Source organism: Chiloscyllium plagiosum, unplaced genomic scaffold (assembly GCF_037043375.1).
Source record: "Chiloscyllium plagiosum isolate Xiang-an unplaced genomic scaffold, Cpla_swu_hap1 HiC_scaffold_15, whole genome shotgun sequence".
NCBI lineage: Eukaryota > Metazoa > Chordata > Chondrichthyes > Orectolobiformes > Hemiscylliidae > Chiloscyllium > Chiloscyllium plagiosum.
The window spans coordinates 5778265-5802813 of record NW_028270153.1 but is presented as its reverse complement, the minus strand read 5'-3'; the positions used below and the strand labels follow the sequence as shown (position 1 = coordinate 5802813).

The following is a 24549-nucleotide window of genomic DNA, read 5'->3' as shown; positions in this document are numbered from 1 at the left end:
AAAGCCCACCATGGCATCTAGAATAATAGAACCCCTGCAGTGCAAATAGACATCACATGGTCCATCAGGTCTGCATCGACCCTCCAAAGAGCATAACACCCAGCCACACCCCTCCCTTACCCGATCCCAATAACTCTGCATTTCCCATGGCTAATCCACCTAGCCTACACTTCCCGGGACACTATGGGGCAATTTAACATGGCCAATCCATCTAACCGACGCATCTTTGGACTGTGGGAGGAAACCAGAGCACCCGTAAGAAACCCACACCGACATGGGGAGAATGCGCAAACTCCACGCAGTTACCCGAGATTAGAATTGAGCCCAAGTCCCTGGAGCTAACCACTGAGAGGCAGCAGTGCTAAACACTGAGCCACCGTGCCACCACTGGAATTTAAAATCAATTAATTAAAATTTATAATATAAAGTTTTGTGTGACTGTTAGAGTGAAACTGTCATCAATCTTTATAAAAAGGGAGGCGATAGTCTTGTGTTATTATTGCTAAACTATTAATCCAGAGACCCAGGTAATGTTCTGGGAACCGGAATGGCAGATGGTGGAACCTCAATTCAATAAAAATCCAGAATTAAGAGTCTGATTGTGACCATTGTTAATTGTCAGGAAAGAAAATCTGGCTCATTAATGTCCTTTAGAGTCATAGAGATATACAGCATGGAAACAAACCCTTCGATCCAACCCGTCCACGCCGACCAGACATCCCAATCCAATCTAGTCCCACCTGCCAACACCTGGCACATATCCCTCCAAACCCTTCCGATTCATATACCCATCCAAATGCCTCTTAAATGTTGCAATTCTACCAGCCTCCTCCACTTCCTCTGGCAGCTCAAGGAAATCTCATCCCTACCTGGTCTGGCCCCCATGTGACTCCAGACCCACAGGGATATGGTTGACTTTTAACTATCCTCTGGGTAATTATGGATGGGCAATAAATACTGGTCTAACTAGTGACAACTACATCACGTGAAAAGAAAACCTCTCAGATTCACGAATGGGTGAAGTGATGGCCCTGGTGGTATTGTTTTCTTGTAATTTGGAGACTGAGATTATGTCCTGGGGAACAAAAGCAGAAATTGCTGGAGAAACCCAGCAGGTCTGGCAGCATCTGTGGAGAGAAAGCAGAGTTAACATTCTGGGTCCAGTGGCCCTTCTTCAGAACTGGTAGTAGCTAGAAAAAGGTGGCATATAAGTTGACAATAGGGAGAGGGGGATTGCGGGCAGGTAAGGGAGTGAGCATTGAATGGAGACAGAGCCCAGAGAGATAGAGAGAGAGGAAGACAGGTGGGTGAACAAAAGGTTGGATAATGCTATACCAGCATAGGAAAACCCTCCTCTCATCGCCTTCCCTCTGCCTCCATTCCATCACCTAACCCTAAGTCTTGTTTACTATCCCTTTATTTACTATTTATTTACTATCCCTTCTGATCTTCAGCTGTCCAATGCTGAATTTTCTGTCCTCAGAAAAGGTCTTCCTGCTGTATCCTCATCTCAATGAAGTTTGGACACGGCATGAGGAAGAGAAACAATTGAAGAATATTCTGGAGAACTGTTTTCAAATCCCACCACAGCAGGCGGTAGAATTTGGATTGAATAATAATCGCAAATTAAACGTCTAATGGGTACCATTAGGAGCAGGGATGACACAGCAATACATCGGCAATGGAAGGATGCTGTCAGCTGTCAACTGTTAAGACATTGTTACTGTGTGCTATAATTTCTTTTTATGTGGCTCAGTGTCAAATTGTGACAATGTTGTCATGAAGCTCCTTGGTTTGTTTTACCATGTTTTTGACACTATTCAAATGCAAGTTATTGCCACTGACATTATGCGAGAGGGAAGTTCTGGTTGAGTGATGAGTCTGGGGGATTGTTAGGATAGAAGACAGAATGTCCTGCCCTGATATAAACACAAATGTTGATATACAAAGAGTTCATCAAAATCACTATCAGGCTTTTCTATAATCCCCGCACCCTCGCAGTAACACTGAGCTTATGTTCCTCATGCACTGGATAGGTTTTGTGTCACTGCGCCTTTTTTTGTTTTAATTTCAGATTTTACCTTCCCTTTATTAAATGGACAAAACCCTAACAGTCCAGTCTGTCTCCTCAGTCATCAGAGTGTGACCTATGGAGAAATACTCAAACCCTATATTAACCTACAAATGTCTTCCAGCTAAAGCTGAAATCAGACAAAAGAATAGCCTAGGAAAAGGAAAAATCTCATCAGCTGAAGAGTGTGTGAAGTAGGTTGGTTAGGAACTCTGTGTGTACTGCTGCTATTCTGAATCAGGTAGGGACTGCTGCTGTTTCTGGGTCAGCTCTCTGTCTCTTGGGAACTTCTGAAGGACAATGTAATTTCTCAATGTCAAGAATCCACAAACATTATCTCTCTCTCACACATTCACACATATGCACACTCATACACACACAGACAGACACACACTATCACACACACACACTGGCTATCGCATATACATTGATACTGACACATACACTGTCAATTCCACACTCACTATTACACATATTCACGAACACACACTCATGATCACAGATGCACACTCAGTACTGCACGCACACATTCACTATCACACACATGCTCACTATCTCACACACACAATCAGGTCAGGCAGCATCCAAGGAGAAGGAGAATCGACGTTTCGGGCATAAGCCCTTCTTCCTGAAGAAGGGCTTATGCCCGAAACGTCGATTCTCCTGTTCCTTGGATGCTGCCTGACCTGCTGCACTTTTCCAGCAACACATTTTTCAGCTCTGATCTCCAGCATTTGCAGTCCTCACTTTCTCCACACACACAATCACACATGCATACTATCATGCCCTCACCATCACACACTTGCTATTATAGACACACACACACTATTAAACACCTACACTATGACACACTCATTATTGATGGCATACAGACATTCAGTGTTGTACACATGCTCACTATCACACACACTATTGCTACACACACACACTATTGTACACACTCACTAACGTACACACACCAATTTCACATTTGCATTCACTACCACACACACACACACACACTCGTGCATGCGTGCACACACTGTTGTAGTGGTGTAAATACTGAAACTGTAAGGGGGAGAACTTTGTGTATCCTGCTTCCTGATATCACCAACCTGTGTGTGATGAAGGCAGTTGTCCTGTGATACAGTTACATTCATTGTAACGCTGGTTAATTTCACAGTCTCTGAACTAGTTCCAGCAGGTGCCCTTCATCATTCTATCTGGATTGGCACTGATAGGCAGAGAGAGGAAGAAAGTTGAGACTTGTTGTGAAGTTACAACAGATGAGATAAACACAGACTGAGAATTATAAATTGGTGGCATGTTGACTTTTGAAAGATTAATTATTTTATTTCTGGCTGTCCGATGAATGTTGAACTGAATCAGAAGTTGCTCTTTGTTGTGTTTGTGAAATCTTTAAAGAATTGTCCTTTGCAAAGACGTGGAGTGACAAACAGGCTAGAGAAATGGGATCTCATTTAAGAACAACAACCTGCATTTGTAAAGCACCCATAACATAACAAAATATCCAAGGGCACTTCATGGAAACAATTTTCAAACTAAGTTTGACATTGAGCAACAGAAAAAGCTATTGATAGATTCTTGGTGACAAGAAGCTTAATCAAAGAGGTAAGATTTAAGGAGTATCATAAAGGAGAAATAGGAAGAGGAGAAGTGCTGAAATATTGGAAGGGGAGGCCATAACTTTGGGCTGAGACAGCTGAATGCATGAGACCAACCATGGAATGATTGAATGCAGGAACATGCAAGACTGCAGGGGAACGGAGAGTTGTACGTGGAGTAAAAAACAGGGATGGGGCAGAATGAGATCATGAGAGATTTGAAAACAATGATATCAAAGTGTTAGTAGATATGGAGCTAACACGGATCAGTGAGTACAGGGGTTGATGGACCCACACAACTTGGTGAGGGTTAGAATATCAGCAAGAGAGACAGTGAGGTCTGCTGATGCTGGAGATCAGAGTTGAGACTGTGTTGCTGGAAAAGCACAGCAAGTCAGACAGCATCTGAGGAGCAGGAGAATCAACGTTTCAGGCCAGAGCCCTTCATCCTGATGAATGACTCTGGCCCGAAACATCAATTTTCTTACACCTCGGGTGCTGCCTGACCTGCTGTGCTTTTCCAGCAACACACTCTCAACTTAGAATATCAGCAGCAGATGGTCACAGAGTTATAGAGTCCTCCAGCACAGAGACAGGCCCTTTGGCCCAAACTGGTCCATGCCGACCAAGATGTCCGTCCACACTAACCTCATTTCCCTGCACTTGGCCCATATCCTTCTAATCCTTTCCTACCCATGTATTTGTTCAAATGACTTTTAAATGTTGTTAATGTATCCTGCCTTAACCACTTCCGCTGGCAGCTCATTCCATACGCGTACCACCCTCTGTGTAAAAAAAGGTGCCCCCTCAGGTTTCCTTTTATTCTTTCCCCTCTAACCTTAATCTGATGCCCTCTGGTCCTCGATTTGCCCAACCCTGGGAAAAAGACTGTTGATTAAACTCGAGTCTCCTGAGAGGGCAAGGTGGAACATTGGTCAGCAAAGCACCAGTATAGTTGAGGCTGGAGTTAACTAAAACCAAATATATCTACACTATTGCCATATTAACAGGAATAACTGTTCAGAATGAATCGTTAATAATTGGCCTAAGGTCACCCAAGTGGGGCATCCAGGAAGACATCGAGCACCTTGAGACTTGCCACTGGGAAAAAGCGGAGGCCAGGCAAAAACATCGAAAGGAACACACTGTCACACCAATGCCCCACCCAGCCCTTCCTGAGACCACCTCCTGCCCCAAGTGTAACAGAGCCTGTGGTAGTAGCATCAGTCTGTACAGCCACCTACAGAATCACCCTGAGAGACAGAGAGAGTCATCCTTGTCTGTGAACGATCGACAATGAATGAATGAGTTAATAAATAATCTCATGGTGACTTGCTGAATCATGTTACATTAGTGTCTGACAAGGAAGGAAAGTTGATCAGAACTGACCATCCAGATCAAACCTCAGAACGCAAAGAGGCAGACATTATAAGCAGCAGTTTTGTAGTGAGATCATCGCAGGGCACACATATGCTGTTAGAATGGGAAGGTGTAATGTTATTTCTGGAAAAGGAGAAGGCCATTCAGCTCCTTACGTCTCTTCTGCCATTTAATCAGATCATGACTGATGTGTTTGTCAGCTCCAGTTCCCTTTCTTTGCTGCATGTCCCTTTTATCCTGAATGAAAACAAATCTATCGATCTCAGTCTTGAAAGCTCTATGGAACCCAGACCTCCACACCAGAATTTCACAATTATTTTGACTTTATGAATTTCTTCCTAAGCAGTTGAGATGAAATGTTAAGATCATGTTTCCAAGTGTCTGATTTTCCCAAGAGAGGAAATAGTTCTGACGTATCTACCTCATTGAGCCCTTTCAGTGTCTTAATCATTTGTATGAATTAGAGTTAGTTATGCTGGAAGGAAGCTGTTTAGCTCGTTAAATCTATGCTGGATTAACAGAGAATCTCTGCAGTGTGGGGGCAGGCCATTTAACCCATTGAATCCACACTGACTCTCCAAAAAGCATTCATTCCACCCACATACCCTATCCCTGCATTTCCCATGCCCGACCCACCTAGCCTGCATGTCTCTGGACACTATGGGCAATTTCCCACAGCCAATTTACCCAACCTGCACGTCTTTGGACTCTGAGAGGCAATTCACCCCTTGGTGGTCAATGTTCGATGGAATGGAACTATATACGTATGGGTGTTGAAAAAAGGAGGATTGGGCTCAACTGTGATGCTGAGCATTGCCAAATAGCCATTTCTTACATTAATTTGTAAAGAAGGGTACTTTGCTAAGGGCAGCATGGTGGCTCAGTGGTTAGCACTGCTGCCTCACTGCTTGAGGGATCTAGGTTTGATCCCAGCCTCGGGCGATTGTCTGTGTGGAGTTTGCACATTCTCCCCGTGTCTGTGTGGGTTTCCTCCGGGTGCTCCAGTTTCCTCCCACAATCCAAAGATGTGCAGGTTAGGGTGGATTAGCCATGGGAAATGCAGGGTTATAGAGAAAGGATGGGGGGGATGCGATGTTCTTTGAAGGGTTGGTGTGGACTTGATGGACCGAATGGCCAGTTTCCACACTGTAGGGATTATATTAATTATAAATTCTGTTCTCCAGTAACTGGAGCTTTCAAAGGAGAATGAGCAAAACTTGAATGACCAAGATTAAGTGAGAGAACAGTGTCAGAGTTAATATTAGAGATTTCATCATTATCACCTCTTTCATCTTCCACATGTTGGAATGAATTTTTTAACAAATTACTTTCATAAGTAAGTAATACTGAGCCAAAAATAAGAGGATAACACATTATTGTAATAAATTGATCTGGCTCTTTTTTAATTAAAATACTCTGTGCTGATTTCATTCTTTACATCTTTTATCAATGATAAACTAATTGCACCAGAAGAAAATAATTACAAGCAGTGCTTATCCATTAGTGCAGGGAAAGCTGGAATCTGCACAGGTTAGATGGGACCATCTCCCTGACTTATTACAGAGTGATAGGGAATGATTTTAAAACTCTGAACCAAGAGGTCAACAAGTGGACTCATTGTTTCCAAATATAAATTTGAGTTTATTGGGTGGACGAGTGCAGGGAAGGGATTAAGGGGATCACCACCAGTCTCTGACACATGACATAAACGGAGTGACTTCCATCTTTTAAGGATATTGTCGACTGTGAACATTTAGCGGAGAAATACTTAAAGAGGAAAAGGTTTGAAGAAGGTAAGGATGAGGCGTTAAGTGTGGATTTTGTCATGCAAATAAAGGCGAATTGCAGCCGATGCTGGAATCTGTACTGAAAATAAAAAAGATGTTGGAAATCACAGCAGGTCAGGTAGCATCCATGGAGAGAGAGCATGCTAACGTTTTGACTTGAAATATTAATTTGCTCTCTCTCCATGAAAGCTGTGTGATCTGCTGCGATTTCCAAAATTTGTTATTTTCAGTGCAAATAGAGGCATGTGTTTAATCCACACCTTTCCAACTCCAGAATGTCACAATGCACTTAGCAGCTAGTGAATTACATTTGAATATAGATACTGTTGTGACAAAGGAAACTCAGTAGCCAATTTGTACATCCATTGATCAGAAACTGAATTGGAACAGTCAGAAAGATGCTGTGGCTACAAGGGCAGGCCAGATACTGTGAACTTTGAGGTGAGTAACTCACCTTCTGATTTCCCAATGCCTGCCCACCAGCATTTATTGCCCGTCCCAAGATGCCCTTTGGGAAGGTGCTGGTGGTCTGTCTTCTTGAATTGTTACAGTCTGTGGTTTAAGATCAGAGGGAAAATGCTTGAAGGAGATGTATGAGGGAAGTTTTTACACAAGAGGTTTTAGGTGCCTGGAACATGCTGCCAAGGGAGTTGGTAGAACCAGATACATCAGCAACGCTTAAGAAATGCTTATCCACACACATGGACAGGCGGGGAATAGAGGGATCTGCACCATGTGCAAGCAGGAGGAATTAGTTTTGAATGGCATGATGGTCAGCAGAGATATGATTGGTCAAAGGGCCAGTCCTTGTGTTGTAATATACTATGTGCTGTAGGTGGATCCACAATGCTGCTAAGGTGGGAATTTTAGGATTTTGACTCAACATCATTGAAGGATTGATGATGTATTTCCAAGCCTAGATGGTGAGAGTTTTGAAGGGGCATTTGCAGGGGGTGGTGTTCCATGCATCTGTCCTTCTAGGTAGAAGGGGTTGTGGGTTTGGAAGATGCTGCAGAAGGAGCCTTGGTGAATTTCCACAGTGCATCCTGTAGAAGGTACACCCTGCAGCTACTGAGCGTTGGTGGTAGAAGGAGTGGGTGTTTGTGGATGTTGTGCCAATCAAGCGGGCTGCTTTTTCCTGGATGGTGTCCAATTTCTTGAGTGTTGTTGGAGTTGCACCCATCCAGGCAAGTGGGAAGTATTCCATCACACTCCTGACTCGTGCCTTGTGGATGGTGGACATTTTTGATTTGGTTTGATTGATTTGATTGATTTATTATTGTCACACATACCTAGATACAGTGAAAAGTATCGTCTTGCACGCTATCCAGGCAAATCATACCTTACACGAGTAATAGAACGGAATGCAGAATATAGTATTACAGCTACAGAGAAGGTGCAGAGAAAGATCAGCTTTAATATGTTTCAAAAGTCTGATAACAGTGCGGAAGAAGCTGTTCTTGAATCTGTTGGTATATGTTTACAAACTTTTGTATCTTTTGCCCTGGGAAAGAGGGTTGAAGAGAGTATAACCGGGGTGGGAGGGGTCTTTGATGATGTTGGCCGCTTTCCCGACACAGTGGGAAGTGTAGATGGAGTCAATGGGTGGAAGGCTGATTTGTGTAATGAACTGGGCTGTGTTCACAACTCTTGGTAATTTCTTGCGGTCTTGAGCAGAGCAGTTGACATACCAAGCTGTGATGCATCCAAATAGGATGCTTTCTGTGGTGCATCTATAATAACTGGTAAGAGTCATTGTGGACAGGGTGAATTCCCTTCGCCTTCTGAGGAAGTAAAGGTGTTGGTGTGCTTTCCTGACTGTAGCACTGATGTAGATGGACCAGGTCAGATTGTTGGTGATATTTACTCCTGGGAACTTGAAGTTCTCGAACACCCCCACCTCAACACCATTGACATAGACAGGGGCACGTTCTCCACTCTGCTTCCTGACGTCAGTGATCAGCTTCTTAACTTTGCTCAAATTGATGGTGAGATTGTTATCTTTACACCATACCACTAAGCTCTTGTTCTCATTTCTGTACTCTGACTCACTGTGCTAGTGTCATCGGCAAACTTGTAAATAGAGTTAGAGCAGAATTTTGTCACACAGACGTGAACATATAAGGAGTATAGTAAGGGGCTGAATTTGCAGCCTGGTGAGGCACTGGTGTTTAGGATTATTGTGGGGGAAGTGTTGCCACCTATCCTTAGAGATTATGCTCTGCAGATCAGTTGCAGAGGGGAGAGCAGAATCCTAAACTTGGGGTCAGGAGGTGAGTTACTTTTAGACTTAGTCTCAATTTTCTCTGAGAAGGCACCCCCGCCAGACATGTATACAAAAAACTGCTGTTACCAGTTCCTCTTTAATAAGTGAATGTACTAATGTTGTGTTAACCAATCCCATGTGTGATCAGTGCCTTCACGTTTATCTAGTAAGTAAGCCCAAGGAGTCAAAAAACACAAGATTGGTGAGCTATCTTCCTCCTGCCATCTTCAATTTTGACCCAGTTTCCTGAGCAGGCAGTAATGCTGTATTCAAATCCACTGGAGTCTTTCATTAATCCTGTAGAATAGGGGTTAAGGAGGTCACAGTGACCCTACTAACACCATGAACACTCACCTGAATGATGAAAATCTGTGCTCCATTCCTGACTGGTTAAAAAATGATTCCTAACCAACCTGTTCAGAGATCTAATTCCATACCTTTGGAGTAGGTGGGACTTGAATCTTGGCCTCCTTGCTCACAGGGACGGACATTACCACTGCACCACAAAAGTACATTCAGCGCTAAAATAAATAAGAAAATCAGAAACAGATGAAGCAACTCTTGGTTTTTTTAAGAAATTGTAAATCATTCCCAAACCAACACTGGAAAAATAGAACTTCCCTTTCTTTCCTATAAAACACAGCTGATGAATATTGGATTCAGCACCAGTGGTAATGCTGACAACTCACATCTCCCTGCAATCCCACTGGAATTAATTCTTTTTACTATCAATAAATATCGAGTCTCAAACAAGATGGAATTACAGACTGCACTATTGAAATATACATGGAAATCCTGAAGTTAGTTCTGAGTACAGAAGAGTTTTATACATTTGATCAGAGAGAGTGATAGAGTTACAGGATGGATACAGACTCTTTGGGTTTGTTGCAGGTGCAGCAGGTGGTGAGGGAAGCTAATGGCATGCTGGCCTTCATAATGAGAATACCGGAGAGAGGATGGCCCCCTGCAGTTATACAGGACCTTGGTGAGGCCGCACCTTGAGTATTGTGGACAGTTTTGGTTTCCTAGTCTGAGGAAGGACATTCTTGCTATTGAGGGAGACCAGCAAAAGTTCACCAAATTGATTCCTGGGATGGCAGGACTGGCATATGGATCGACAGGGCTGGTATTCACTGGAATTTAGAAGAACGAGGGGGATCTCATAGAAACATACAAAATTCTGATGGGACTGGACAGGCTTGATGCAGGAAGAATGTTCCTGATGTTGGGGAAGTCCAGACCTAGGGGTCACAGTCTAAGAATAAGAGGTAAGCCAATCCAGATTGAGATGAGGAAGGACTTCTTCGCTCAGAGAGTTGTGAATCTATGGAATTCTTCTCCATCAGAAAGCTGTTGGGGTCAGTTTGTTAGATATCTTCAAGAAGGAACTGGATGTGGTGCTTATGGCTAAAGGGATCATGGGATATGGAGAGAAAACGGAAGTGGGATACTGAAATTACATGATCAGCCAGGATCATATGGAATGGTGGAGCAGCCTCAAAGGGCCAAATGGCCTATTCCTGCTCCGATTTTCTATGTTTCCATGTTTCTATAGTCCAACTCATCCATGCAGACTAGACATGATGAAGGGTTTTTGCCCGAAACATCAATTTTCCTGCTCCTCGGATGCTGCCTGACCTGCTGTGCTTTTCCAGCACCACTCTAATCTTGATCCTAAATTAAGCTAGTCCCATATGCCAGCATTTGGCCCATATCCCTCTAAAACCCTTCCTATTCAGTTACCCATCCAGATGCCTTTTAAATGCTGTAATTATACCAGCCTGTAACACTTGCTGTGGAAGCTCATTCCATGCACACACCACTCTTTGTGTGGAAAAGTTGCCCCTTAGGTCCCTTTTAGATCTTTCCCCTCTCACTCTAAATCTGTGCCCTCTAGCTTTGGACTCCCCTACCCATGGAAAAGACCGTGGCCATGCCTCTCATGATTTTATAAACTTCTATAAGGTCACCCCTCAGCCTCTGATGCTCCAGGGAAAATAGCCCCAGCCTATTCAGCCTCTCCAAGTAGCTCAAACCCTCTAATCCTAGTAACATCCTTGTGAATCTTTTCTGAACCTTTTCAAGTTTAAGAACGCCTTTCCTATAGCAGGGAGATCAGAATTGAATGCAGTTTTCCAAAAGTTACGTAACCAATGTCCTGTACAGGCATAACATAATCTCCCAAACTGCTATACTCAATGTTCTGACCATTAAAGGAAAGCACGCCAAACACCTTCTTCAGTATCTTATCAACATGTGATTCCACCTTCAAGGAACTATGAACTTGCACTCCCAGGTCTCTTTGTTCAGCAACACTCCCCAAGACCTTACCATTAAGTGTATAAGTCCTGTCCTGATTTGCCTATCCAAAATGTACCACCTCACATTTATCCAAATTAAACTCCATCGGCCAATCCTCAACCCAGTTGCCATCTGATCAAAGTCCCATTGTCCTCTGATATAACCTTTTTCAGATCCCACGACATCACCAATTTTGGGGTCATCTGCAAACTTACTAACCATACTTCCTATATTCACATCCAAATCATTTACATAAAATTATAAAACAACAGTGCCACTGTTGCTGTGATTTATTTACAATTTTTTGAGGATGCCTGTTCTTTTCTGAGTTAGAACATAGAACATAGAACAACGACAGGCCCATTGGCCCTCGATGTTGTGCCGACCTTTTATCCTGCTCTAAGATCAAACTAACCAACATACCCTTCATTTTACTATCTTCCATATGCCCTATCCAAGAGTCACTTAAATGTCCTTGATGTATCTGACCCTACTGCCACTGCTGTTAGTGCATTTTACACACCCACCACTCTCTGTGTAAAGAACTTACCTCTGACATCTCCACTAAAACTTCCTGCAATCACCTTAAAATTATACCCCCCTCGTGATAGCTATTTCTGCTCTGGGGATAAATCTCTGGCCATCCACTATATCTATGCCTCTCATCACCTTGTACACCTCTAACAAGTCACCTCTCATCCTTCTTCACTCTAATGAGAAAAGCCTTAGCTCCCTCAATCTTTCTTCATAAGACAAACCCTCCAGTCCAGGCAGCATCCTGGCAAATCTGCTCTGCATCCTCTCTAAAGCTTCTATCTCCTTCCTACTATGAGATGGCCGGAACTGAACACAAAACCGAACTGTGGTCTAACCAAGACTCTATAGAGCTGCAACATAACCTCGCAGCTCTTAAATTCTATCCCCCTGCTAATGAAAGCCAGCACACCATATGCCTTCTTAACAACCCTACCAACTTGTGGCAACTTTGAGGGATCTATGGATGTGGATCCCAAGATCTCTCTGTTCCTCCACTCTACCAAGTATCCTGCCTTTAACCCTGTAGTCTGCATTCAAATTTGACCTTCCAAAATGAATCACTTCCCCATTTTCCAGGTTGAACTCCATCTGCCACTTCTCAGGCCAGCTCTGCATCCTGGTAATGTCCCAATGCAATCTACAACAGCGTTCCACACTATTCACAACTCCGCCAACCTTTGTGTCATTGGCAAACTTACTAACTCACCTTTCCACTTCCTCATCCGGGTCATTTATAAAAATTGCAAAAACCAAATATCCCAGAACCGATCTCTGTGGAACACCACTGGTCACCGAACTCCAGGCTGAATACTTTCCATCTGGGACTGCATGAAGTTTCTTTCAGTTGTGCACTGGACATTCCTTCTTTGAACTGTTGCTAGATGTTAAAAAGAGAATTGTGGTAAATGGTTGTTTTTCAGATTGGCAATAGTAGGCAATAATTTTCCCTTAGGGTCATTGCTCATATCACCAGTTGCATTGATGTATACAAATATGGGGTATATATCTATATATAATCTGACCTAGATAGTAGAATGTAAAGTCAAATTACAAAACATATGAAACTTGGAAGTGTTGCTAACAGTGAGCATGATACAAATAGACTGCAACAAGAGATCAATAGGCTAGCAGATTGAGCAGACAAGTGGCAGACACAATTTAATGATGAGGTGATGTATTTTGGCAGAAGGGATAGAGAGGAGTATAGCCAATATAGCAGAAAGGTGACTACAAAATAAACTGATTAGCAAATTTTAAAGGATGGATAGGTACAGAGGGACAGAGGCAGAAGTTCATGTTCACAAATCCTTGAAGGTACCTGGACATGTCAAGAAGGCAGTTAACAAAGCATTTTGGTTTAGGGATTCATATATAAGAGCTATTTAGGAGAGAATTAGGAGAGATTTGCAGATCCTTTCTTAGACTCTGGTTAGACAACACCTGGAGTAATACATTAATGATTTGGATGTAAACATGGAAGGTATAATCAGTAAGTTTGAAGATGACAAAAAGATTGGTGGGGTGTTGTTGACAGTGAGGTGGATGGTCTCAGGCTACAGTCTGATATTGATCAGCTGGTAAATTAGGCAGAGCAATGGCAAGTGTAATTTAATCCTGACAAGTGTGAGCTGATGCATTTTAGGAGGTGTAATAAGGGAAGAATATACACAATGAATGGCAGGTCCCCAGGGAGTACTGAGAAACGAAGGAACCTTGGTGTACAAGATTTGGAGATGCCGGTGTTGGACTGGGGTGTACAAAGCCAGATAATATGTTGAAGGTGTTAGCCCCAGTGGGGGAACACTTCAGCAGTCCAGGACATTCGACCTCGGACCTTCGGGTGACCATCCTCCAAGGCAGACTTCGGGACAGGCAGCAGCGAAAAGTGGCCGAGCAGAGGCTGATAGCTACGTTCCATACCCATTGGGAGGGCCTCAACCGGGACCTTGGGTTCATGTCACACTACAGGTGACCACCATTGCACTATATACACACAGACACACACAGACACCCCTACAGACACACACACTCCCACACTCGCACATGCACCCCCTCACAGACTTAGACACTCTACACTCACATACACACACATATGCACTCTCTCTCACACTCACAAACCCCCACCCCAGACAGACAGACAGACAGACAGACACACAAGACCCACATGCAGACATATATATATACATTTGTGGGGTGAATTTGTACTTGCAGAGTTACATTGTAGAGTTACAATAGGCTGCTCAAACTGCTAGCCTATTGATCTCTTGTTGCAGTCTATTTGTACTTTGCTCAAAAACTGCATGAATCCATGTAAGACTCTGTTAACTCACTTTTTAGATTAGAATCAGCTAAACATTATGGCACAGACAGAGAACACAGGGGGCTAACACCTTCAACATATTATCTGGCTGACACCAATTGTTACAGTTAACCTGAGAATGTAACTTTTAAAAAACGCTTTGTGATTTACACATGAAAGAAGTGAAATTATCATGGTATTCGAACAGATGAAAGACTCAACAGACAATCAGGGTATTTTTTAATATATAATTTCAGTTACATCCTACTGTAAACTTTTGCTATAAATTCTGTGTTACAATTGCGTCCTCCACAACCACCTGATGAAGGAGTGGCTCTCTGAAAGCTAGTGCTTCCAATTGAAATGCAAGGGCATAGCATTTTAAGGACCAAGTGCAGATAAATGAGATTAATGTAGTTTGCCATTTGATTAGATTAGATTCCCTACAGTGTGGAAACAAGCCCTTCAGCCCAACAAGTCCACACCGATCCTCCAAAGAGTAACCCACCCAGACCCATTCCCCCAACCTATCTTCATTCCTGACTAATGCACCTAACACTATGGGCAATTTAACATGGAGAAAGTGAGGACTGCAGATGCTGGAGATCAAAGTTGAAACTTTATTGCTGGAACAGCACAGCAGGTCAGGCAGCATCCAGGGAACAGGAGATTCGACGTTTCGGGCACAGGCCCTTCTTCAGGAATTCCTGAAGAAGGGCCTGTGCCCGAAACGTCGAATCTCCTGTTCCCTGGATGCTGCCTGACCTGCTGTGCTGTTCCAGCAATAAAGTTGCAATTTAACATGGCCAATTCACCTGACGTGCACATCTTTGGATTGTGGGAGGATGCTGGAGGAAATCCACACAGACATGGGGAGAACGTGCAAAGTCCACACGGACAGTTACCCGAGGCTGGAATCGAACCCAGGTCCCTGGTGCTATGAAGCAGCAGTGCTAACCACTGAGCCACCGTGCCACCCCCTTGTTGATAAGCATAGACATGATAAGCCGAAGGGCACGTTTCGGTTGTGTATAATCCTGTGACTCTTACTGGTTGTGATCAGTAACCTTTAGGAAGGACCTGGGTCTATCTCACAGTCCTCGTTTGAAAAGCATTATGGAAGACATGAAATGAAGAGGTGATTGAAGAACAATTAGCTCACCTACATTCTGATTCACGATGAATGGAGGTGGTTATTTCTTTCTTTCTGAATCCGATAGGAAGAGATCAAAATGGGATTCTGTGTCTCGGCATCACCCTCCTGTGTGCTGGAATTGTATCTCAGTTCCCAATCCATGCATTTGAATACATCAGCACTCAGCTGGAATGTGAGCAAACTTGTGCGTCAAATGGTTGCACATTCAAAATGTGTTAGAACTTAAAGCTGCTCCAGATCAGGAGGTCATTATTACTCAGGATACCATTTGTAATTTTTTTTATGATGAAGGGAAGAAATTGCAGACATTCTAGTGTGTTTCACAGCCAATGATGCACAGTCGCTGTTGGCAGATTGGGGGGCTCTTCAGGGAGTGCAGAGGGGATTTACTAGAATGATTCTGGGGATGGGGGCTTTTAGCGATAACGTTGGGTTGGCGAGGTAGGGGCTGCTTTCCTTTGAACAAAAGAGATTGAAGGGAGGTTGGATACAGGTGTTCAAGGTTATGACAGTTTCTGATACAGTAGGTAATGAGCAGATAATGTTCCCATCAATAGATGGTACACGGACTAGAATCACAGAGTCATAAAATCATACAATACAGAAGAGGGACTTTTTGGTCTGTACTGACAAAAATTACTCTAAATCAGCACCAGCCCCACTTCCCAGCTCTAGGCCTTTGAATATTTGGACCTTTCAGGTGCTCATTCAAATACATTTTAAAGGTTGAGGATTCCTGCCTCCCAGGCAGTGCATTCCAAAATGCCACCACCCTCTGGGTGCAAAATATTTTCCTTAAATCCCCTTTAAACCTCCTGTCTTTTACTTTAAAATTATCCCTCCTTGTTACTGAGCCCTCAACTAAGGGGAACAGCTGCTTTCTATCCACCCTGTCAATGCCCCTCACAATCTTATACATCTCTCTCAGGACTCTCCCCAACCTTCTCTGCTTCAAAACACAACCTGAGCTTATCCAGTCTCCCTTCATCGGTGAAATGCTCCATCCCAAATAACATCCGATGAACCTTCTCTGTACCCCCTCCAGTACAATCCCATCCTTCCTATAGTCTGGGGACCAGATCTGCACAGTTTTCCTGCTGGGGCCTAACCAAAGTCCTGTTCAGCTGCACCATAGCCTCCCTTCTCTTAGAATCTATGCCATAACAGATAAAGAGCGTCCCCTCTGCCTTTTAATGACCTATTAACCTGTCCAGCCACCTTCAGTGATTTGTGGACAAACCCATCGAGATCCCTCTGTGTCTCTGAGCTTCCCAGTGTCCTGCCAATCATTGAGTGCTCCCTTTTTATGATTCATTCAGGATGGGGATGTCATTGTTTGGGGCATCATTTCTTGTCAGTCCCTAGTTGCCCAGAGGGCTGTTAAGAGTCCACCACATTGCTGTGGGTCTGGAGTCACATGTTTTGATTTGATTTATTGGTGTTCAGGCTTCTGAGCCCATCTGCTACTGAGCACCAGGCCCGCCACATCCTTTTTTTAAAAATTCTTTTTCACTTATTTATGTTTAACGTTAAAAATTTTCTTACCTTCTTTGAATGGTTTTGGTGAGGGAAGGATATTTTGGGACGCTGCTGTAGCGATGAAGGTGGAGTGGCCCATTCCTCATGGGCCATAGTGACCAGGCCTTGTTAGGTCCAGAAGAGTGGTGGTCTTCTTTGGCGATGCTGCCAGTCCGGCCTGGGTTCCCATGGCCCGGAATTCCAATGGCCCAACGTGGTGGGTTCAGCCTGGAATTCCAATGGCCCGACGTGATGGGTCCAGCCCGGAATTCCAATGGCCTGGTCTGGTGGGTTCAGCCCGGAATACCAATGGCCCAGCATTTCTCGAGATGGCTTCTGTGGCATTTTCTGCCTGGAATTCCAAGGGCCCAGTCTAGTGGTCTGCTTCAGTAGTAACCTAGGCATGGAGGAGGTCCCTAAGGTGGTTCCTGCAGTGCTTGCGGTGGCAGGGTGGCCCAGCCCGGGATTCCAACAGACCAAGATTCAGCAGGGAAGAAGCTTTTCTTGAATCTATTGGTACGTGTTTTCAAATTTTTGGAAGAAAGTGAAAGAGAGTATAACCGGGGTGGGAGGAGTCTTTGATGTTGGCTGCTTTCCCGAGGCAGTGGGAAGTGCAGATGGAGTCAATGAATGGAAGGCTAGTTTGTGTGATGGGCTGGGCTATGTTCATAATTCTCTGTAATTTCTTGTGGTCTTGGTCAGGGCAGTTGCCATATCAAACTGTGATACATCTAGATAGGATGCTTTCTGTGGTGCATCTATAATAACTGGTAAGAGTCATTGTGGACGTGCTGACTTTCCTTAGCCTTCTGAGGAAGTAGAAGTGTTGGTGTGCTTCCTTGTCTGTAGCATCGACGTTGGTGGACCAGGTCAGATTATTGGTGATCTTTACTCCTGGGAACTTGGACCTCTAGACCATCTCCACCTCAGCACCATTGATCCAGGAAGGGGTGTGTCCTCCACTCCACTTCCTGAAGTCGATAACCAGCTCCTTCATGTAGGTCAGATCAGGTAAGGACAGTAGTTTCCTTCCCTGAAGGATATTAGTGAACCAGATGGGTTTTTCTGGCAATCAACAATTGTTTCATAATCATCAGTAGGTCCTCAAGAAATTCAATAAGCACTTGAGGGAAATGAACTCACTGGGCTATGGGGATACAGCTTGGATAAGAGTTTGATGGTATTGATCCACAGAGATCTGGCAATAGACTCAATGAAGTGAAAGAACTCTTCCTGTGCCTTATGATGCTATGTGAGAGCAGTGGTTTGGAGTGTATTAGAATATGACACAGAGAGTTTCAAGAAATAAGGACTGTTACAGTCTGTTATTTATGTGGTGATGTATTTCTGACTCTGGTAACAGACGATATTTGCAGAGCTGCAAATTTCCATCCTTTTCCTGGTCGGTTGCTCATCCTTCCACCAAATAAATAAACACTGTATATAGTTAGCACAACAAATGTCATGACAAGCTGCTGTAGCTCCTGGGGCATCAGATAGAATCTTCAAGTCAAGTCTGCAGCAGCAATTTTTTAAGAAGTTCTTATTGTTTCTGCAGGGACTGACAGAGCTATCGCTGATTCATTAGAATTGCATTCTACAATAAAGCCTTATGTAATCGGTGAATGATTGAAGACTGTAGAATGTTTGAGTTCTTCATCTTAAAGAAAAATGCCATAGTGGGACATGAAATACTAAATACGAACAATTTCATTTAGAAAGCATCTTGCCTGAATTAAAGCATTTCAAACAGCTTCACATGAGCAACACCAAACAAAAATTGAAACAGATCCTAAGGGGGTTTGACTTGATTTGATTTATTGTCGTCACGCATACAGTGAAAAGCTTTGTTCTGCGAAGAGTCCAAGCAGATCATAGCAAACAAGGACATGCAGGTCATGAGTTCTGAGGAAGGGTCATTTGACCCGAAATGTTAACTCTGATTTTCCTCCACAGATGCTGCCAGACTGACTGAAGTTTTCCTGCAATTTCTATTTTTGTGTCTATCCCTATTGCATTCGCAGTTCTTTCGGCTTTCATACAGATCATAGGGTGCTTAGACAGAGCGAGACATACAACGTTACACGGCACAGAAGCAAGATCAATACTATTTGAAATTAGAGATCTCCATCCATCAGTCTCATAACAGTGGGAAAGAAGCTGTTCTTAAACTGTTGGTATGTGTATTCAAGCTTCTGTATCTTCTTCTTCTGAATTGGTCAGAAACGTAAACAAGGAGTGTCTTTAAGAAAGAGAGAGAGGCAGTGAGATTTAGAGATGGAAATTGTCTGAAAATGGCAAAAGTCTAAACTCAGATTGTAGAATCATTAAACCATGGTTGCAACACAGAAAGAGGCCCATCTTTTCCCCATGATCCTGTAATTTATTTTCTTTCCAGATAATTATCCAATTCTCTTTTGACTCTTCCTACCCCACACTCTCAGGCAGTGCATTCCAATTCTCACCACTCGATTTGTGAAAAAAGGTCTCCCTCACACTGCCCTTTGCCAACCACCTTCAAACTATGTCCTCGGCTTCTTGACCCTTCCATTAAGGGGGACAGTTTCTTTGTGTCTGCCCTGTCTAGACTCCTCAGGATTTTGAACAACTCGATCAAATCTCCATTCGGTCTTCTCTTCTTCAAAGTGAACTGACCAAGCATTGACAATCTATCTAACTAACTGAAGGGTTTCAGCCTCCCCTCACCCAAGAGTTTTTCTTGTAAATCTTTTCACCTCCGCAAATGTAATGGCCAGAACTGGTCACAATACATCAGTTGCAGACAAGTCAGAGCTTTGGGAAAGGTGATTTCTAATTTCGAATTGCTGCTTTCTCAATCTGCTCTGTCATCTCCAACGAATCATGAATCATAGAATTGTTATGGAGCAGGAGGAGGTGATTCAACCCATCCTATTTACACTGGCTCTCTGAGCATTTGACTGTGGACCAATCTCCTGCCTTTGCCCTGCAACAATGTTAAATAGAAACATTGTTTCTGTTAAAGTAATGAGCCAATGGCCTCTATGGTGCCTCAGTAGAACTTACCAAAGAGTTATACAATCATACAGCACGGAAACAGACCCTTTGGTCCAACCAGTCCACACTGACCATGATCCCAAACTAAATCAGTCCCACTTGCCTACGCTTTAGATTAGATTAGATTACTTACAGCGTGGAAACAGCCCCTTCGGCCCAACAAGTCCACACCGACCCGCCGAAGCGCAACCCACCCATACCCCTACATTTACCCCTTTTAACCTAACACTACGGGCAATTTAGCATGGCCAATTCACCTAACCCGCACATCTTTGTGACTGTGGGAGGAAACCGGAGCACCCGGAGGAAACCCACGCAGACACGGGGAGAACGTGCAAACTCCACACAGTCAGTCGCCTGAGTCGGGAATTGAACCCGGGTCTCTGGCGCTGTGAGGCAGCAGTGCTAACCACTGTGCCACCGTGCCGCCCATATCCCTCCAAATCTTTCCTATTCATGAACTTATCCAAATGTCTTTTAAACATTGTATGTGTACCTGCATCCACCACTTCCTCTGGAAGTTGATTCAACACATGAACCACTCTCTGTAAAACAATTGTCTCTCACGTCTTTTTAATATCTTTCACCTCTCATCTTAAAAATATGCCCTTTCGTCTTGAAATCCCACACCTTAAGGGAAAGACACATACCATTCACCCTATCTATAACTCTCATGAGTTTATAAACCTCTATATGGTCACCCCTTAACCTCCTATACTCAGGTGAAAAATGTCCTAGCTTATCCAGCCTCTCTTCATTACTCAAATCCAATGCATGAGAGTTATAGATAGGGTGAACGGCAGGTGTTTATCCCTGAAAATGTGGGATTTCAAGACAAAGGGGCTTATTTTTAAGGTGAGAGGAGAAAGGTTTAATAACAACATGAGAAGTAATTGTTTTACACAGAGTGGTTCCTGTGTGACAGTACCCTGGCAAATCTTTTTGAAATCTTCTCTAGCTTCATAATATCCTTCCTATAGGAGGGTGACCAGGACTGGACACGGTAATCAAAAAGAAACCTCACCAATGCCATGGACAATTTCAACATGACGTCCCAACTCCTATACTCAAAGGTTTGAGCAAATTGCCAACGCAAATGTCGATTCTCCTGTTCCTTTGATGCTGCCTGACCTGCTGTGCTTTTCCAGCAACACATTTTTAACATTAACACTATTCAAGACAAGCAGTGGTCTGGGGAACTCCACCTTCTTCCATTACTGTTACATTCTGATTCCTGCCACACAGTCAACTTCAGCACTCAAGATCAAACAGAGAGAATCAAATGGAGAAGGGCAATCATGAGAACATGGAGCTTTTGGAGATGGTGGGAATGAGGACTCGAGAACAAAAACAAGTTAGCTGAAATTTTATTGATTGGTGGAGCAGGATCGAGGTGTGGAATAGTCTACACCTGCACCTAATTGATATGCTAGCATGGATCAGTCACAGAAATGAAAGTCTTGGTAACACAGAATTGTGATTAGGGGTGAGAAATCTGTCAAGTTTTGACTCATTGGCAATACTTTTGCCCCTGACTCAGAGAGTGTTGCTTCAAAGTCCTCTCAAGACCTGAGCACAAAAGCTGGTGTAGTGCTGCAGGAGTGCTGCACTGTCATGTTCACATGATACTAAACTGATAAGCTGTTAAATTGATGTCCCAGCTTCTTAAATTAAGGGGAACAGTTTTCTAATTTATAATCTTGAGGTTTCTTTTCACAGTTTTAAATCTATTTCCTTGTGGGTTAATGCAACAGTCTCACTGTAACACTGCCATTCTGTGACTCCCGATATATAAATATATATATAGGGCACCACACCAGCCATGTATGAGGTGACATTTCCTCACGCTTTGAGAGCACCATATGTTGCTGGTGACGGTCTTTGGCATAAGTCAGAGTGAAATGATAGCTGTCAGTGATCTGTTCTCATTTGGAATGCGTTATGGAACATAAAAGATGAAGAGGTGATTGAGAAACAATTAACCACTTCAATTCACCATGAATGGAAAGCAGGTGATTTATTTGTGTTGAAGTTCAGTGGGAATTGTGGAGAGATGAATGAATGGAACGCACTATCTGAACATTACCTTCCTAATCCATATATTACAGTACGTCAGTGCTCAGGTGCAACACAAACTGATTCACGCATCTAAAGTTTACACTTTCGGTAAGCATTACAACTTTTTAAAATGTCATGGATTAGAAGGTCATTATTGCTCAGAATGTCATTTGTAATTATATTTTTCAGAAAAGAAGGACAGAACCTGAATTTATATAGCACCTTCCACATCTTTGGGCATCCCAAAGTACTTTTACACTAATGAAGTACAGTCCAAAGAGCAGAGGGGTTTAGGTGTTCTGCAAGGTGAATCATAATAAGTTAGTTTAGAGGTACAGCGCATAATCAATAAGGCCAATGTGATATTGTTCTTTATTATGAGGGGAATTGCAATCCCTACAGTGTGGAAACAGCCCTTCCACCCAACAAGTCCACATCAACCCTCCAAAGGGTAACCCACCCAGTCCCGTTCCCCAATCCTTTTACTTTACATTTCCCCCCACTAATGCACCTAACCTACACACCCTTGAACACTAGGGGCAATTTAGCATGGCCAATCCACCCAACCTGCATATCTTTGGACTGTGGGAAGAAGCCGAAGCACTCAGAGGAAACCCACGCAGAGACTGGGAGAATGTGCAAACTCCACACAGTAACCCGAGGCTGGAATCGAACCCGGGTCCCTGTCACTGTGAGGCAGCAGTGCTAACCACTGAGCCACCATGCAGCCCGGTTTAGATATAAAGGTCTAAACTGTTATGCATCAGTTGCACTGGGCATTGCTGCGACTACATCTCGAACGTTATGTGCCGTTTCGGTCTCCTTATTTAAGAAAGATCGTAATTGTGTTGGAGGCTGTTCAGAGGAGGTTTGCTAGATTGATACCTGGAATGAGCAGGGTGTCTTATGATGAATGGCTGGACAGAATGGGCTTGTTTCAACTGGAGTTTAGAAGGATAAGGAGTGACTTGATTGAAGATTATAAAACCTCAAATAATCTTGACAAGAGTTTTAGAATCATTCACTTGAGGGATGTGGACATTACTGGCTGGACCAGTATTTATTGCCTTTGGGAAAGTGAGGGTGAGCTGCCTGCTTGAACCGCTGCAGTCCAATTGATGCACAATGCTCTTAGGAAGGGGCTTCCAAGGTTTTGACCCCGTGACACTGAAGGATATATTTCCAAGTCAGGATGGTGAGTGGCTTGGAGGGGACATGGAAAGGATATTTCCTCATGTGGATGAGTCCAGAACTAGATGACATTGATTTAAAATTTGGAGTTGTCCTTTTAGGACAGAGACATGGAATGTGTCATACAGGACACAATACGAAACCATGCTGTCGATATGGAAATGATATTCCAACTGCTGTCTCATCAAAGCTGTGTACAGCTGTAGCAAGACTTCCTTATTCTTAAACCCCAATCCTCTTGCAATAAAGCCCTACGTATCATTTTCCTTCCAACATACAAGTTGTATTTGTGTGCTAATTCTAGTGATTAGAACCGGGTAGATCTCATTGAATGTGATTGGGGCTGTTAACCTCGCCCAATCAAGGAGCCCTCTCTGACAAAAATAAACAGAAGGTTCCCAGTGGAGGGCTTTCTACACAGGAGTCCTCCCCCTTACTCTCGGGGATCTGGGGTGGACGGTGCTGCACATAGTGGTCCCCTGCAACCGCAGATTGCGATGGTTCACGGACTCCCAGCCCAACTGCTTGTTCTGTGGCTCTGTGCAGTCTGTGAACCATGTATATATTGGGTGTGGGCGTTTGCACTCCCTTTTTGATTTTCTTAAAACCTTCCTCCTCTGCTTTTGGTTGCACTTCAGTCCCACGCTCCTGATCTTCGGGCACCCGGTACGGAGGAGGGAGGGCAGGTCTGAAGACCTCCTCGTGGGTCTGCTCCTGGGCCTGGCCAAACTGGCCATCAATAGGTCCAGGCAGTGGAGGGGGTCGTTAGGGCCGACTGCCTGCCCCTCTTCCGCGGTTGCGTTAGAGCCCGGGTGTCCTTGGAGAAGGAGCACGCGGTGTCCACCAACACCCTGGAGTTGTTCAGGGAGAGGTGAGTGCTGCGGGGAGTGGAGTACATTATTTCCCCCTCCAACTCTATTTTGATTTAGTCCCTACCCTCCCCTTCACTGTTTTGATCATACAGCATTGCCCTTTGATGTGAAGGGCTCTGCTTGTCACTGGACACTCAGGTGTTTCCTTTCTTTCTGGTGGTGGAATATAAATAAAGTTTTATGCACTTGTTCATTCATTGTAAAAAAAAAGAAAAAATATGTGAACAGGAGGTTCAGTGAGTCTCTTGATTTGAGGGAGTGGCTCTGAGCTGGCTGGTCACAGCCAATATATAAATCACATCTAAATAAACAGTCTCTTGGGGTGATGGGATACGCCTCTTGCAATTATTTCACTAACATTGCGTGTTCCTTGTAGTACTACACCAAGTAATACACCTGAATGTCATCATAGAAATGTTTTAAACCTCGTAACAAAAATTCTGTTTTTCGATTTTTATTATCAAAAAGATTAA

At 43.6% G+C, this 24549-nt stretch overlaps 1 long non-coding RNA gene across 2 annotated transcripts in view; it reads right to left on the bottom strand.

Annotated features, from left to right (window-relative positions):
- Positions 1 to 15478, bottom strand: part of LOC148147603 (uncharacterized) — a 36107-nt gene extending 20629 nt beyond the window's left edge. The window contains exons 1-3 of one of the 2 annotated variants that reach the window (XR_015759460.1): positions 15412 to 15478; positions 12653 to 12823; positions 9546 to 9629 (exon numbers count right to left, since the gene is read on the bottom strand). This is a non-coding gene — a long non-coding RNA (uncharacterized LOC148147603). Of the gene's footprint in view, positions 1 to 9545; positions 9630 to 12652; positions 12824 to 15407 lie in introns of both variants that reach the window. The other variant, XR_015759461.1, reaches the window with a different exon arrangement.
- Positions 15479 to 24549: the final 9071 nt, after the last annotated feature.